This window comes from Giraffa tippelskirchi, chromosome 11 (assembly GCF_054371585.1).
Source record: "Giraffa tippelskirchi isolate mGirTip1 chromosome 11, T2T-mGirTip1v1.2.pri, whole genome shotgun sequence".
Classification (NCBI taxonomy): domain Eukaryota; kingdom Metazoa; phylum Chordata; class Mammalia; order Artiodactyla; family Giraffidae; genus Giraffa; species Giraffa tippelskirchi.
The window spans coordinates 61,572,023-61,587,869 of NC_137285.1; the positions used below are offsets into that span (position 1 = coordinate 61,572,023).

The window sequence follows — 15,847 nt, forward strand, 5'->3', positions numbered from 1 at the left end:
GATATATATTGCAAGTCTCTTGAATTGAACAATTTTCTAGAATGGATCATCTGAACTGGTCTCATTCAGAAGCTATCCATAGATCCACTAGAAATTAATAAGCAGGCACCCAGATTATCAATTCATCCTTTCTTCCCCAGAGCTTGATCAACTCAGGATCTGTTGGAGGAAGTTCAGGATGAACCTGTGGACTTGGGTGTCCCATCAAGGTCACCAAGAGGCACGGCTGGCTCAGCCATCTGCCCCTCACTCTTTGACGTCTCTTCAAATTAAACACCACGCCCTGTGGTAAAATTGTTCCCGCTTTATAAATAGCCGGCTTGGCTGGAGTTGCACTGAAAATGCTACAGAGAAGAAAAAAGAAAGGCCACAGGCGCAAGGGCAAATTTCTTGGTGAGAGGACTCCAGTCTCTAAGGGATCTAAGAGCTCTCTGTGTAAAGGAGGAGTCCCTGGCAGGCTCTCCCTTCACAGCTCTTATGACTTTTTTCTTTTTAGATTTTTTTTTTTAATGTGGACCATTTAAAAATCTTTATTGAATTTGTTACAATATTGCTTTTATTTTATCTTTTGGTTTTTTGGCTCCGAGGCACGTGGGATCTTCGCTCCCCGACCAGGGATTGAACCCTCACACCCTGCGATGGAAGGTGAAATCTTAACCATGGGGTCACCAGGGAAGTCCCCGTGACTTAAAATCTCATCCGCCCAAGCAAATGTCCCCCGTTTCCCTCCCCCACTTTTTGCACCCCTTGACTTTACTTTGCTACGAGGTTACTTTAAGAAAAGCACATATGCAGGCCCCTTTCTATGGCCTCATGGCACACTTCTCATTTCAATCACATCACAGCAGAATTAAAATGGAATCTGGCCACGGGCAATGCATTGTCACTGATGCTTTCTGCAGCCACATCGTTATAATATCATAATGTAGTTTTATGACTGGCTGGCCTACGATTTTATAGGGCTGCTACAAACCCCACATCTGCTCGCAGAGACGGGCGCTGAGTCTCCTAACTTCACTCGCTTGTTCTCTGTCCTCTTTTCTCTGCCTCTTCAGTCCCGTCCCTGATGGGCACTCCTTCCCCCTACTGGTTGACTCTTCATGGCAGTCGCCTCGCCACGGTCAGTCCTGCCGAAGCTCCTCAGCCAATTTTGTTTTAATATTTGACCTTTGCCCATTGCCTGCCACTCCCATTGCTCACAATGTCTACACACACACACACACATACACACACACACACACACACACACACGCCTGCTGCCTGCCTGCACAGTCCCCGCCCTTCCCTGCAGGCCACATGCTATACCAACCTTTAAATCCAGGTCCTCTGTGTACACTGTGGTGTCAAGTCAGACAGGGAGGCTGTGCCCAGGGACAAGGGCTCTCAGCGCCACTGAGAGGTTCACCTGGCCCCCGATCCTTCCATCTCTGGGAAAGCCACACGTCACACTGGTGGCCCAGGGCATCCTTGGGGGCTCCATCTACGAGGCAGGCGCAGGATACAGAGAACCTGGGGGTGGAGATACCGCTTGGCTCATCTTTCTCAGAGGCTGGTTCTTTTTCTAGTTTTAATCTCTGCTTCCCTCCGTAGAAGGTGAGGCTTCCAGCATCTGGGGTGACTCTGAGGGTCACTTTGGTGTCTGCATGATATACTGCTTGCTTACTTCTCCTCGTCCATAGTTCTCTGGCTGTAAAGCAGGGCAGGAAGGCCAGAGCATTAGGAGTGCCCTGGATGGCTGGACTTACTCTCCCTGCCCCTAACCTGGACCATCCTGCCTTGGACTGCAGAGGGCTTCTGTACAGCGATGTTCCTTCTCTGAGTGATGTCTGAAGTGGAGCAGCCTCGGCACCACCAGGAAGCTTGATCCACCTGCAGACTTTCAAGCACTACCCCAGACTTCCCGAGTCAGAATCTCGTTTTCATAGGATCCCCAGGTGGTTCAGCGAGCCAAGTAGTGGGCCCCAGGACTGGGTTTTGGCTGAGTGGTGTTACACTCAGATGTGAGCGGTCCTGGGGCGGGAGGGTCCAGCACCTGTGGTGATGTGGAAGGCAAGCCCTTGAGAATGTTTGCAGGCTCAGTGTATTTACGGGATATCAATGTGTCAGCACAGCAACCTCTTTATGGGGATAGTTTAATTAATGCTAATTGCTCTTGGCCTATTGTGTGACTGGAGCAGGATTTACAGAACATCACCATAATCTAAAACCCTATAAAAGAGTCATTGTCTTTAGAGGCCTTGTAACTCATGCCTGGAAACATCTTTGGATCTTTGATGCATCACCCTGATGTATGAACGCTGCCTGCATTTGCATAATTCTCAGAGGTATCCAGGCACTTCCTTTTTAGGGGGTCAGTTGCGTCCAGGTGAAGAGCGATGCTCTGTTATGGGGGTGGCAGTTGGTGAGAATTTGCTTTACAGAGAGAGATGGATGGCTAATGCAGTTTTACTACCCAATTCTGTGCTTTCATGGATTACATAAATTCTGTTGTTGTTGCTATTGCCTTCAGGCCAATGGATGTATAAAGTTGTTTCCACATTGCTAGGACCCCCATTGTTCCTCCTCTTAGTGCCTGCAGGTTAGGGAGAGGAAGGGGCAGGCTTGAGATCACAGTGACCATGATCCAGGAAGAGCCCTGGCACCATCAGAGGAAGCTCACGGGACACTTGCCAGTGACAGGTACCTCTGCAGCCACCACTGACAGGTGAGGAAGGACAGGCAGCTGTTGAGCTGGGGGCCTGCCTGCCTGTGCCAAACCCATGTTTGAGATCACAACCATTTGAGAAAAAGAACACGTCTGTCTTGTCAACATTGACCTTTGGCCTCCTTGCCCCCTTTCTCACCACCCGCCTTGACCTTTTCTCTTAATCTCTCCATTTCCTTTCGTTTGCAAGGGGCATAGGAGTGTTTTGAGCTCATTCTCACTCTGCTTCAATTAACTTCAACAGGAATTTACTTCCCACAGTTACTACCCTCCTGGAGGAGTTGGGCCTCTGAAACGTTCACACCTCAAAATATGGAAAATCATTCCTCAAGGTTTGTTTTCCTCAGTGAATCTTCTCTTACTTTGAACTTTGGAAATAATCTCTTGCATGGTTCACGCCTTCCATCTCCAATCACGGAGCAGCATTGCCTTGCTCAAGACCAAATACTACCCATCTTTCCCGTGTTGGGTTTATTTTTACACTTGTTGTCTCTTGCAATCTCACTAAAATCCTGTGACCTAATGCTTGCATCACAGATAAAGGAACCAAGGTCAGGGAGCCTGTTTCAGAAAGCAGAACTGGGTTGAGATGAGGACCTCTGGCTTCCTGTCCCCAGCCTTCAGGGGCGTCAAGGGCTGGGTCTTGCTTTCAGGCATGGTAGGAGCAGCTACACTGGTCTGCTGCTCAGCCTCGCCCTCAGTCTACCCAGGCAAGGCCAAGGTCAAGAGCCTCACTGACACAGCACCCCTTCTTGAGCTTGGTTTGCCATCCTGCTCTGAGCTTGTGCCCCCACGTGTCCGGGGAGTCCCCGCTCTTCCACTATCAGCCCATGACACAAAGGCTCTGCTCCTCTCAGGACTCCGAGTCTGAGTGGTGGTTGATCTGGGAGGCATGACCCATTTTTCTACCCTGAGCAGGCATCTGCCATCTGCAAGCTCTCTCACCCAGATGATTCAAATTCACTTAAATCCAGTTACACTGTCGCTTGTCATTTGTTCTGCGTTCCAGCTTTGCATCGCCTGCTAATCTAGAGATCTGAATTTCTGTCATTTCACTCCTTGCAATCTGTGGATGAATTGACAGAGATTCAGTGATTCCCAGAAACGACCGAGAGAAAATGCCTCCCTTCCTCCCACATTTATTAGTGAGCATTTGCCTTGCCTCCAGCCCAGTGCTGGGTGCTGGGGGACAAAGCTGCCCAAGCAGAGATGATTCCTGGCCTCCGGGAGCAAACATGCCAGTGGGCTCATCCCTTAGTGAAACAACACAAAACAGACAAGAAGGAGGTAGCATTGAATGTTAAATCCCTTCCATATCCCACTAGAATTAAACTCCTGGATGGCTGGGGGTGGGGGGAAAGCCAGTCTTGTTTGCTGATAGATCTGGGCACAGAAGACTGCCTGGTACATGCTGGTGCTCAGTTCGAAGTGAACCGAGTCTCAGTTTGCATTACTGGCCCCAGTTCTCCCTCTTCCCTATTCACATCCTTACCACCAGATGAGGCAGCTCCTCTAAGGGAGGAGACTAGCTCCCTGCTGCTTGGCTGTGACCCACGGCAGGGCCAGGGAAGTACGTGACGATGAGTGAGCTCCCAGTGGAGGTTCCTAAGAGCTGCTTACACATTTCCACTCCCTTTTGGGCTCTGTCACTGCCATGAGAAGAGCATATCCTGGCTAGCCCCCTGGTCTAAGGAAGGGGAGAGACAGCAGTGCAGATCCTGACCTGCAGCGTGGAGCGACAGCCCCAGCCTAGCCTTGCCTGTGTTGGCTCAGCCCACCCCCCACCCCACAGATGCACAAGTGAGTCCAGTCAAGACTAGCAGAGAGGCCGCAGCTGAGCCTGGCTCACCCATGGATAGGCAAACCACACTACTGCTGTTTCAGCCATGGAGATTTGGGATGGCTTGTTATGCAGCGTTATTGTGAAAATAGCAAACTGGTGGGCTTCCCTGATAGCTCAGTTGGTAAAGAATCCACCTGCAATGCAGGAGACTCAAGTTCAGTTCCTGGATCGGGCAGATCTGCTGGAAAAGGGAGAGGCTACCCACTCCAGTATTCTTGGACTTCCCTTTTTGCTCAGCTGGTAAAGAATCCACCTGCAATGTGGGAAACCTGGGTTTAATCCCTGGGTTGGGAAGATCCCCTGGAGAAGGGAAAGGCTACCCACTCCGGTATTCTGGCTTGGAGGATTCCATGGAGTCCATGGGGTCACAAAGAGTCAGACATGACTGAGCGACTTTCACTTCACTTCACTTCAGCTAATCAATGACCCTCTCGGTCTATTACCCGATTTCTTTCAGGACCTGGACCTCTAAATTGTTATTTAGCATTTTGGTTGTTCTAAAACCAGGGGTTGGCAAACTTGTTCATAAAGGTTCAGATAGTAACTGTTCCCAGCTTTGAGGGCCCACACCATGGTCTCTGTTGCATACTCTCTTCCTTCCTCCCTCACTTCCTTCCTCTCTCTCTTCCTTTCCAGGCACATTTTACAAGAGGGCCTCTAGTTGATGAAAGGAGCCCTGGGCATCATTGAATCTCTGTCAGTTCATCTACAGATTGCAATAAGTAGAACAACAGAAATTCAGATCTCCAGATCAGCAGGCGATGTAAAGCTGGGATGCAGAACAAATAACCAGTGACAATAAAATGAATTTAAGAGAATTCAAATTTGAATCATTTGGGCCAGAATCTTAATTTGGACTCTTGCTCTGGGCCCCTTTTAATTTGAAGGATATTAAGTACTAGCTTCAGAATCCCTCTAGTCATTGCTTTCAGCATTTAAAATCAAAACAAAATTAATATATTATTTAAAAAATAGATTCATTTGAATACTAACCAGCCATAAAAAATAAGATGTTGCCATTTGCAATAACATGGATGGACTTGGAGGGCATTATACTAAGTGAAATAAATCAGAGAGAGAAAGACAAATTCTGTATGATATCATTTATTTGTGGTATCTAGAAAATACAACAAACTAATGAATATGACAAAAAAGAAGCAGACTCAGATATAGAGAACAAACTAGTGGTTACCACTGTAGGGGAGGAAAGTGGGGAGTACAAACTATTGGGTGTAAGATAGGCTCAAGGATGTATTATACAACACGGGGAATAGAGTCAATATTTTGTAATAACTATAAATGGAAAATAACCTTTAAAATTGTATAAAAAATTTAAAAAAATGAAAAGTAGGTTCAATTAAATGATGCAAAAGCCAAAAGGTACAAAATGGTATACAGTGAAAATTAAGTCACCTGCTCACTCTTTTTTTAAAAAATTTTTTTGCCAATTTACTTTTTTTAATTGAAGGATATTTGCTTTACAAATTTTGTGGTTTTCTGTCATACATCAACAAGAATTAGCCATGTCCCCTCCCTCCTGAAACTCCCTTCCATCTCCCTTCCCATCCCACCCTTCTAGATTGTCACAGAGACCCTGGTTGAGTTCCGTGACTCATACAGTAAACTGGCTATCTATTTTACACATGGTATTGTAAATTTCCATGTTACTCTCTCCATACTTCTCACCCTCTCCCTTCTCTTCCCCCCACCCCACCCGTGACCTTAGGTCTGTTCTCTGTCTGTTTCTCCATTGCTGCCCTGAGAGTAAATTCATCAGTACCATCTTTCTAGATTCCATATATATGTGTCAGTATATGACATTTATATTTCTCTTTCTGACTCACTTCACTCTATAATAGGCTCTATGTTCGTCTACCTCATAAGAACCGACTCAAATGCGTTCCTTTTTATGGCTGAGTACTATTCCATTGTGTATATGTACCACAGCTTCTCTATCAGTTCATCTGTTGATGGACATCTAGGTTGCTTCCATGTTGTAGCTATTGTAAATAGTGCTGCAACGTACAATGGGATACATGTGTCTCTTTCAGTTTTGGTTTCCTCAGGGTATATGCCTAGGAGTGGGATTTCTGGATCATATGGTGGTTTTATTCCTAGTTTTTTAAAGAATCTCCATTTCCTAGCATGCCGTGGGAATGGAGTTGGGGAGGACTCCCATGCCCCAGCGTCCCTGACTTCTCCACGCCAGTCTAGTCCCACTATGAAGAGGATGCAGTGGCCAGCGGCCCTGCGGCTCCAGAAACCAGAGAGATCTGGGCTCTAAAGCAGTTTCTGCTGTGCCACCACAACAGCTGGGAACAACATGGCGTGGTGGCCTCTTGCCTCAAGGAGCTGAGGAACAAGGCTGGTGAAATTCTGGCCATTGATAAGTCCCTGGCACCAGTCACTCTGGTCCTGGCAAAGGATGGCACCACAGTGGATGATGATGATTACTTCCTGCGTCTTCCTGCCAATACTAAGTTTGTGGCACTGGCTGGGAATGAGAAGTGGATACACAATTCAGATGGAGGTACAGCTTGGATTACCCAAGAGTCCTTTGACAGAGATGAAACAGATAGTGGGGCAGGGTTGAAGCAGAAGAATGTGGCCAGGCAGCTGAAGGAAGACCTATCCAGCATCATCCTGCTATCCGAGAAGGAGCTCCAGATGCTCATTGATGTCCCGTGTTCAGTGCTGGCTCAGACATTTGGCCAAAGTCATGTGGCAGTCTAGGGACTCCAGAACACCCTCCAGCAGGTGCTTGACCAGAGAGAGGAAGCCTGTCAGTCTGGACAGCTCCTGGAACCTTACCTCCAGGCTCTGAAGAAGGAAGACAGCATCTTGTCGAAGCAGCAAGAATCCAGAGCTGACCTCAGGGATGAGAGGGACGCTATTGACACCAGCGTTAGAGAGACCTCCTCCAAAGTTACGCCTGCGAGCCAGATCCTCTTGGGGCTGAAGGAGAAATCTACCCCAGAACTGAGTTTGTCTAGTCAGGATCTGGAGGTGGGCAAGCACCAGGGACACTGACCTTTGCAGGGAGACACTTGTATAGGGGTTTTTCACCTCTGCAGACCCTGAATCATAGCTGCCAATTTGCCTATTGTTACATGCAAAGCTTCCCTTGTAGCTCAGTTGGTAAAGAATCTGTCTACAATACAGGAAACCCAGGTTTGATTCCTGGGTTGGGAAGATCCCCTGGAGAAGGAAATGGCAACCCACTCCAGTATTCTTGCCTGGAGAATCCCACGGATTGTAGCCTATCAGGCTCCTCTGTCCATGGGGTCACAAGAGTTGGACATGACTTAGCAACTAAACCACCACCGTACCATCTTCCATAGTGGCTGCATCAATTTACATTCCCACCAGAAATGCCAGAGTGTTCCCTTTTCTCCATACCTTCTCCAGCATTTATTGTTTGTAGACTTTTTGATGATGGCCATTCTGACTGGTGTAAGGTGGTATCTCATTGCAGTTTTGATCTGCATTTCTCTAATAATGAGCAATGTTGAGCATTGTTTCATGTCCTTGTTAGCTGTCTGTATGTCTTCTTTGGAGAAATTCTTGTTTAGGTCTTTTCCCCATTTTTTGATTGGGTTGTTTGTTTTTCTGATATTGAATTGTATGAGCTGCTTGTATATTTTGGAAATTAATTCTTTGTCAGTAGTTTTCTTCATTATTATTTTCTCCCATTCTGAGGGTTGTCTTTTCACCTTGTTTACAGTTTCCTTTGCTGTGCAAAAGCTTTTAAGTTTAATTAGGTCACACTTATTTATTTTTGTTTTTATTTCCATTACTCTAGGAGGTGGGTCATAGAAGATCTTGCTTTGATTTATGTCATTGAGTGTTCTGCCTATGCTTTCCTCTAAGAGTTTTATAATTTCCGGTCTTAAATTTAAGTCTTTAATTCACTTCGAATTTATCTTTGCGTGTGGCATTAGAAAGTGTTCTAATTTCATTCTTTTGCATGTAGGTATCCAGTTTCTCCAGCACTACTTATTGAAGAAGCTATCTTTGCCCCATTGTATATTCTTGCCTCCTTTGTCAAAAAATAAGGTACCCATAGGTACATGGGTCTATCTTGTTCCATTGGTCTATATTTCATTTTTTTTTGCCAGTACCATACTGTCCTGATGACTGTGGCTTTGTAGTATAGTCTGAAGTCAGGAAGGTTGATTCCTCCAGCTCCATTCTTCTTTCTCAAGCCTGCTTTGGCTACTGAGGGTCTTTTGTGTTTCCATATTGTGACATTTTTTGTTCTGGTTCTGTGAAAAATGCCATTGGTAATTTGATAAGGATCACATTGGCTATGGTTTTTCCAGTGGTCACGTATGGATGTGAGAGTTGAACTATAAAGAAAGCTGAGTGCCAAAGAATTGATGCTTTTGAACTGTGGTATTGGAGAAGACTCTTGAGAGTCCCTTGGACTGCAAGGAGATCCAACCAGTCCATCCTAAAGGAGATCAGTCCTGGGTGTTCATTGGAGGGACTGATGTTGAAGCTGAAACTCCAATACTTTGGCTATCTGATGCAAAGAGCTGACTCATTGGAAAAGACGCTGATGCTGGGAAGGATTGAGGGCAGGAGGAGAAGGGGATGACAGAGGATGAGATGGCTGGATGGCATCATCGACTCGATGAACATGGGTTTGGGAGAGGTTTGTATGCCTCCCCACTCTTGGCTACCCCAGCCCGCCGTCTGTGCTGTGGGGTTTCTATGGGCTTCTCTCAGTCCCCTGAGCCTGCCATCTGGTTGGGGCCATAGTCTGCAAGCTGTTCACGGACTGAGAAGTGTGACTTTCTCTGTTTTCTGCCCTCTAATTCCCTGCTTTGCCCGGTTTCCCAAGACTCCACTGCTCCCCCTGGGCCCTCCTGCAAGGGAGCTTCCCTGTGCGCAGGAACTCCTCCTGTTTCAGGACTCCTTCTCTCCCTCAGGGCACATGCTCCCATCCAGAAGTTCTCAGTCTTTTCCCTTTTTATGTCTCTATCCTCTCTCCCACCTCATTTCAGGGAGCTTAGCCTGTCCCTCTGGAGGCCTGGGGTCTTCTGCTGTAGCCTTGAGGTTGCTTTGTAGGAGCTGTTCCATACCTTGATGAGTTTTTGTTGTATTTGTGGGGAGGCTGGCGATCTCCCTGTTTTTCTCCTCCACCATCTTCTGCCTGCTCACTCCTGTCGCTTGTCATCTAATTCCCTTCAATGGAACCAACTACTGTTACACATTCCTGGTGTATCCTTCAAGAAGTCTTCTTTGCATATGGAGACATACATGTGTATATAGTTTCCCTTTATAAACACAAATGAGAGCCCAGTCTGCATGTGTGCCTGGAAGAACATTAAAGGTCAAAACATACAGCTGCAGCCTTCTTTTATTATTAGTTGCGGCATGCGGGATCTTCGATCCTCATTGTGGCATTCAGGACCTAGTTCCCTGACCAGGGTCTCCTGCACTGGGAATGGGAACTCTTGGCCGCTGGACCACCAGGGGAGTCTTGCATATCATTCTTTTAAATGAACGTATAAGATGTATGTATACACACCACTGTATATAAAGTAGATGACTAATAAGAACCTCCTGTGCCATACAGGGAATGCTCCTCAGTACTCTGTAATGGCCTATATGGGAAAATAATCTAAAAAAGGGTGGATACATGTATATGTATAAACTGACTCACTTTGCTGTATGGCAGAAACTGACACAACATTTTAAATCAATTATGTTCCAATAAAAGTTTTAAAAAAGAATGTATAGCATGAATTGAAAGAACTTGGACTTGAACTATGCAAGACATGGCAAAGCTTGGGCTTTGGGTGTCAATAAAAGTGAAAACATCTCAAGAATTTCATCCCCCAGGGTGTAAGGGTGAGAGAGGGATAGTTAGGGAGTTGGGATTGACATGTACATACTGCTGTATAAAATGGATAACCAACAAAGACCTACTGTGTAACACAGGGAACGCTGCTCAATGTTATATATATATAGCATGGTATATATAACATGAATGTAACATTCTAAATGGGAAAGAATTTGAAAAAGAATAGAAACATGTATAACTGAATCACTTTGCTATATACCTGAAACAATCACAACATTTTTTAGTCAACTATACTCTAATATAAAATAAAAGTTAAAAGTGAAGAAAAACTATTAAATGCATTAATTTAAAATGTATAATTTAAAAAGCATGTATACATCAGTAAAACTATTATACTGCTCACACCAAATGTTCAAGTAAATATTGAACATATGAATGCCATGGTATCTACTGCATAAAGTCTCTTAAGTGTTACAACCTGTGCTCAGTTTTAAAATTTTTCTTGAAATTTAGTTGATTTATAATGTTGTATTAGTTTCTGGTGTATGTAAGTTTTATAAGCATGTTATAACTTCATCTGTTTAATAAAAGTGTTGTTTCCTATTTCTAAAAAAAGGAATAGAATTTCATCCCCAGTTCACCTTAAGTGGGGTGAGCAACTATGGCCTGCTAGCTCACCATCTTTTTTTTTTTAATTAAAATTAATAAATTTATTTTAATTGGAGGCTAATTACTTTACAATATTGTGGTGGTTTTTGTCATACATTGACATGGATCAGCCACGGGTGTACATGTGACCCCCATCCTGAACCCCCCATCTCCCTCCCCATCCCATCCCTCAGCGTTGTCGCAGTGCACCAGCCCTGAGTGCTCTGTTTCATGCATTGAACTTGGACTGGTCACCTATTTCACATATGGTAATATACATGTTTCAATGCTGTTCTCTCAAATCATCCCACCCTCGCCTTCTCCCACAGAGTCCAGAAGTCTGTTTTTTATATCTGTGTCTCTTTTGCTGTCTCGCATATAGGGTCATCATTACCATTTTTCTAAATTTCATATATATGCATTAATATACTGTATTGGTGGTTTTCTTTCTGACTTACTTCACTCTGTATAATAGGCTCCAGTTTCATCCACCTCATTCCTTAAAAAAACTGGAAATAGATCTGCCCTATGACCTAGCAATCCCACTGCTGGGCATACACACTGAGAAAACCAGAATTGAAACAGATGTGTGTACCTCAATGTTCATTGCAGCACTGTTTACGAAAGCTAGGACATGGACGCAACCTAGATGTCCATCGGCAGATGAATGGAGAAGAAAGTTGTGGTACGTATACACAATGGAATATCACCATCTGTTTTTATATTACCCATGAGCTAAGAATGTTGCTTGCTTCCTGAAAAAATGAAAAGAAGAATCATATTTCATGTCACATGAAAATTATATGAAACTCACATTTCAGTGTTTATAAATAAAGTCTTATTGAGACACAGCTACACTCATTAATATATTGTCTGTGGTTGCTTTTGCACTACAGTGGCAGGGTTGAGAGATTCTAACAGAGATCATATGACCACAAAGCTTAAAAGATTTCAGTTCAGTTCAGTTCAGTTCAGTTGTTCAGTTGTGTCCGACTCTTTGCGACCCCATGAATTGCAGCATGCCAGGCCTCTCTGTCCATCACCAACTCCCGGAGTCTATCCAAACCCATGTCCATCGAGTCGGTGATGCCATCCAACCATCTCATCCTCTGTCGTCCCCTTCTCCTCCTGCCCCCAATCCTACCCAGCATTAGGGTCGTTTCAAATGAGTCAACTCTTTGCATGAGGTGGCCAAAGTATTGCAGTTTCAGCTTCAACATCAGTCCTTCAAATGAACACCCAGGATCGATCTCCTTTAGGATGGATTGATTGGATCTCCTTGCAGTCCAAGGGACTCTCAAGAGTCTTCTCCAACACCACAGTTCAAAAGCATCAATTCTGCGGTGCTCAGCTTTCTTCACTGTCCAACTCTCACATCCATACATGACCACTGGAAAAACCATAGCCTTGACTAGATGGACTTTTGTTGGCAAAGTAACGTCTCTGCTTTTAATATGCTATATAGGTTGGCCATAACCTTCCTTCCAAGGAGTAAGCGTCTTTTAATTTCATGGCTGCAATCACCATCAGCAGTGATCTTGGAGCCCCCAAACATCAAGTCTGACACTGTTTCCACTGTTTCCCTATCTATTTCCCATGAAGTGATGGGACCAGATGCCATGATCTTAGTTTTCTGAATGTTGAGCTTTAAGCCAACTTTTTCACTCTCCTCTTTCACTTTCATCAAGAGGCTCTTTAGTTCTTCTTCACTTTCTGCCATAAGGGTGGTGTCATCTGCATATCTGAGGTTATTGATATTTCTCCTTGCAATCTTGATTCCAGCTTGTGTTTCTTTCAGCCCAGAGTTTCTCATGATGTACTCTGCATATAAGTTAAATAAGCAAGGTGACAATATACAGCCTTGACGGACTCCTTTTCCTATTTGGAACCAGTCTGTTGTTCCATGTCCAGTTCTAACTGTTGCTTCCTGACCTGCATACAGGTTTCTCAGGAGACAGGTCAGATGGTCTGGTATTCCCATCTCTTTCAGAATTTTCCACAGTTTATTGTGATCCACACAGTCAAAGTCTTTGGCATAGTCAATAAAGCAGAAATAGATGTTTTTCTGGAACTCTCTTGCTTTTTCGATGATCCAGTGGATGTTGGCAATTTGATCTCTGGTTCCTCTGCCTTTTCTAAATCCAGCTTGAACATCTGGAAGTCCACGGTTCACGTATTGCTGAAGCCTGGCTTGGAGAATTTTGAGCATTACTTTACAAGCATGTCAGATGAGTGCAATTGTGTGGTAGTTTGAGCATTCTTTGGCATTGCCTTTCTTTGAGATTGGAATGAAAACTGACCTTTTCCAGTCCTGTGGCCACTGCTGAGTTTTCCAAATTTGCTGGCATATTGAGTGCAGCACTTTCACAGCATCATCTTTGAGGATTTGAAATAGCTCAACTGGAATTACATCACCTCCACTAGCTTTGTTCATAGTGATGTTTTCTAAGGCCAACTTGACTTCACATTCCAGGATGTCTGGCTCTAGGTGAGTGATCACACCATCGTGATTATCTGGGTCATGAAGATCTTTTTCGTACAGTTCTTCTGTGTATTCTTGCCACCTCTTCTTAATATCTTCTGCTTCTGTTAGGTCCATACCATTTCTGTCCTTTATTGAGCCTATCTTTGCATGAAATGTTCCCTTGGTATCTCTAATTTTCTTGAAGAGATCCCTAGTCTTTCCCAATCTGTTGCTTTCCTCTATTTCTTTGCACCGATCGCTGAGGAAGGCTTTTTTGTATCTCTCCTTGTTATTCTTTGGAACTCTGCATTCAGATGGGAATATCTTTCCTTTTCTCCTTTGCTTTTTGCTTCTCTTCTCTTCCCAGCTATCTGTAAGGCCTCCTCAGACAGCTATTTTGCTTTTTTGCGTTTCTTTTCCATGGGGATGGTCTTGATCCCTGTCTCCTGTACAATGTCACGAACCTCTCTCCATAGTTCATCAGGCACTCTGTCTATCAGATCTAGTCCCTTAAATCTATTTGTCACTTCTACTGTATACTCATAAGGGATTTGATCTAGGTCATACCTGAATGGACTAGTGGTTTCCCCTACTTTCTTCAATTTAAGTCTGAATTTGGCAATAAGCAGTTCATAATCTGAGCCACAGTCTGCTCCCGGTCTTGTTTTTGCTGACTGTATAGAGCTTCTCCATCTTTGGCTGCAAAGAATATAATCAATCTGATTTCGTTGTTGACCATCTGGTGACGTCCATGTGTAGAGTCTTCTCTTGTGTTGTTGGAAGAGGGTGTTTGCTATTACCAGTGCGTTCTCTTGGCAAAACTCTATTAGCCTTTGTCCTGCTTCATTCTGTTCTCCAAGGCCAAATTTGCCTGTTCCGCCAGGTGTTTCTTGACTTCCTACTTTTGCATTCCAATTCCCTATAATGAAAAGGACATCTTTTTTGGGTGTTAGTTCTAGAAGGTCTTGTAGGTCTTCATAGAACCATTCAACTTCAGCTTCTTCGGCATTACTGGTCGGGGCATAGACTTGGATTACTGTTATATTGAATGGTTTGCTTTGGAAATGAACAGAGATCATTCTATCGTTTTTGAGATTGCATCCAAGTACTGCCTTTCAGACTCTTTTATTGACCATGATGGCTACTCCATTTCTTCTAAGGGATTCTTGCCCACAGTAGTAGATATAATGGTCATCTGAGTTAAATTCACCCATTCCAGTCCATCTTAGTTTGCTGATTCCTAGAATGTCAGTGTTCACTCTGGCCATCTCCTGTTTGACCACTTCCAATTTGCCTTGATTCATGGACCTAACATTCCAGGTTCCTATGCAATATTGCTCTTTACAGCATCGGACTTTGAGTCTATCACCAGTCAAATCCACAGCTGGGTATCGTTTTTGCTTTGGCTCCATCCCATCATTCTTTCTGGAGTTATTTCTCTACTGATCTCCAGTAGCATATTGGGCACTTACTGACCTGGGGAGTTCATCTTTAAGTGTCCTATCTTTTTGCCTTTTCATACTGTTTATGGGGTTCTCAAGGCAAGAATATTGAAGTGGTTTGCCATGCCCTTCTCCAGTGGACCACATTCTGTCAGACCTCTCCACCATGACCCATCCGTCTTGGGTGGCCCCATATGGCATGGCTTAGTTTCATTGAGATAGACAAGGCTGTGGTCCGTATGATCAGATTAGCTAGTTTTCTGTAATTTTAGTTTCAGTGTGTCTGCCCTCTGATGCCCTCTCGCAACACTTACCGGCTTACTTGGGTTTCTCTTACCTTGGACGTGGGGTATTTCTTCATGGCCGTTCCAGGAAACTGCAACCATTGCTCCTTACCTTGGACAAGGGGTATCTACTCACGACGGCCCCTCCTGACGTTGAATGTGGAGTAACTCCTCTCGGCCCTCCTGTGCCCACGCAGCCCCTGCCCCTCGGGCCTGGGGTAACTCCTCTAGCCGCAGCCCCCGGCCTCCGAGCCCCGGCCCGGCCTAGCCCCTCTCGGCCGCCGCCCCCGGCCCCCGGCCCGGCCTAGCTCCCATTGGCCGCCGCCCCCGGCCCCCGGCCCGGCCCGGCCTAGCCCCTGTCAGCCGCCCCCGGCCCCCTGCCCGGCCTAGCTCCCGTTGGCCGCTGCCCCCGGCTCCCAGCCCTCGGCCCGGCCTAGCTCCTCTCCGCCATGCCTCTGCGCGGAGCCGTCGCACCGATTTACTGTCTGGATATTTACAGAAAAAGTTGGCTGACCTCTGACCTAATCATAAATATGCCGCTGCTGCTAAGTCGCTTCAGTCGTGTCCGACTCTGTGCGACCCCATAGACGACAGCCCACCAGGCTCCGCCGTCCCTGGGATTCTCCAGGCAAGAGTACTGGAGTGGGGTG

At 45.3% G+C, this 15,847-nt stretch overlaps 1 pseudogene; it reads left to right on the forward strand.

Moving 5' to 3' along the window:
* The first annotated feature begins 2,618 nt into the window (after nt 1–2,618).
* On the forward strand, nt 2,619–7,577 carry LOC145525215 (DNA fragmentation factor subunit alpha pseudogene; annotated as a pseudogene).
* The last annotated feature ends 8,270 nt before the right edge of the window (nt 7,578–15,847 follow it).